General features: G+C 33.4%; 1 long non-coding RNA gene across 1 annotated transcript; it reads right to left on the bottom strand.

Annotated features, from left to right (window-relative positions):
• Positions 1-1,131: 1,131 nt before the first annotated feature.
• On the bottom strand, positions 1,132-1,585 carry LOC118494964. Its single transcript, XR_004897183.1, has 2 exons — positions 1,474-1,585; positions 1,132-1,313 (listed from the first exon to the last, which is right to left on the bottom strand). It is a non-coding gene; the product is annotated as an uncharacterized LOC118494964 (long non-coding RNA).
• Positions 1,586-1,857: the final 272 nt, after the last annotated feature.

Genomic DNA, 1,857 nt, shown 5'->3' with positions numbered 1-1,857 from the left:
CAAAGCCATTGTGGGGTTTATCATCAAGTATGCTTCGTGATCATAGGGGGAGCTCATGAGGAAATCAGATAGGAGTTGATTTGTAGAGGAAGAAGAGCTTGACTGGGGCGTGTGCTTATAGGAGAGTGTGACTGGGAAGTGTGCTCGTGCACGTGTTTACGAGATGTAAACAGTCAATCATAGGTCTGTGTCAGAGTGATAGAGAAACACATGCATTTGGCAGGGACATATATATACATATATATATATATATATATATATATATATATATGCATATATATATATACACATATATGTATATACATACATATATATATATACACATATATGCATATATATATACACATATATGTATATATACATACATATATATATATATACACATATATGTATATATACATACATACATATACATACATACATATATATACATATATATATATACATATATATATATACGTATACATATACATATATATATGTATAAATATATATATATATATGTATATATATGTATATATATATATATATATATATATATATATATATATATATATGTATATATATATATATATATATATATATATATATATATATGTATATGTATATGTATGTATATATACATACATATATGTCCCTGCCAAATAGAGAGCAACGTTCCCAAAACAGATTAAAATTGTCAAGGCGATTCTAGTAACAGAGCGTTAGAGGGCCTCAGCCCCTAATGAGAATGGGACACGGATACAGTGCCTTGAAGGTCTCAATAAAAAAACAAACTTGGAAACATCAAAGTTCCCAAATGGTAGTCACAACTGTAATTTTCAGAATTCATTGGACTGGACACAAACTAGAGTCTAACAATTTGAATGTTGAGGAAACTTTGTTTTGGAGTTCTCTATTCAATTTAATTCAGGTGGTCTTAAAATTTACAAATCACAAAAGTGATAAGGTGTTCACCATACAGGCTTCTGATGTAGTTTACAGGCTGTCTGTCCCCAAACAGACTTGAGATGGTGCTGTTGACCGCAGTAGGGCAACAGCGCAGGCAGATTGTTTAGTCTGTAAATGGCAGGTGCCTGTAATGGCATGCTAAACATTTTTTCAAGAAGTATGTACTTGTACATTAGGTTGGATATATACAATATAACAATACTTGCACACTGTTGCACAAAAATGAATTGTTAAACATTGGAATGTTCTCCGTTCTCTTATTCTAATCTTCTTCCTCGTCTTCCTTTTCATCGTCAAACTCTCCTGATTCAGGGACCCACAGTCCAGAGGCAATAACACCTCCTGAGGTGGTATTTTCCTTCCTGTAGAGAGAAACACAGCGACACCAGTTGAAGACACAGAATCAATAATATGAACAAACTTATGTTGTGCCGATCAAAAACACCCTCTGGCCTTCTTTAAGTTTTTTTATTGACTGGAAGTTAGCATTTTGGGCCGAGGCTCAGTTACAAACACACTCACCTCCAGGTCCAGTTTGCGGATAGCTTCCTGCAGCATCTGAATGTTCTTCTCATCAAAGCTCTTCTGCATGTCCTATAATACAAAAGACAAAATGTCTAGCATGGCCCAATAAACATACTAGAGAGTTTAGTAGAGAAAATACTTTCATAATCAAGTTTAAAAATGATTACTCTTGTGTACACCCTGCATTCATAACTTTTCGTCAATTGTTTTCTACAATTGTATTGACTTTGGAACCAATTTAACTTTATTAAAATCCTAATGTCACAAATTCTGCTCAGCTGTGTATTGACTTCTATGATTATCCAAATGGCAACACGGTTCATATCAATGGACTGCGCAAACACTACAAGCAGGTTTTAAAATCTGTGGAAAAAATGCAGT

Source organism: Sander lucioperca, chromosome 4, assembly GCF_008315115.2.
Source record: "Sander lucioperca isolate FBNREF2018 chromosome 4, SLUC_FBN_1.2, whole genome shotgun sequence".
In the NCBI taxonomy this organism is placed as follows: domain Eukaryota; kingdom Metazoa; phylum Chordata; class Actinopteri; order Perciformes; family Percidae; genus Sander; species Sander lucioperca.
The sequence above is the reverse complement of the archived record's forward strand: the minus strand, read 5'-3'. Positions and strand labels throughout refer to the sequence as shown.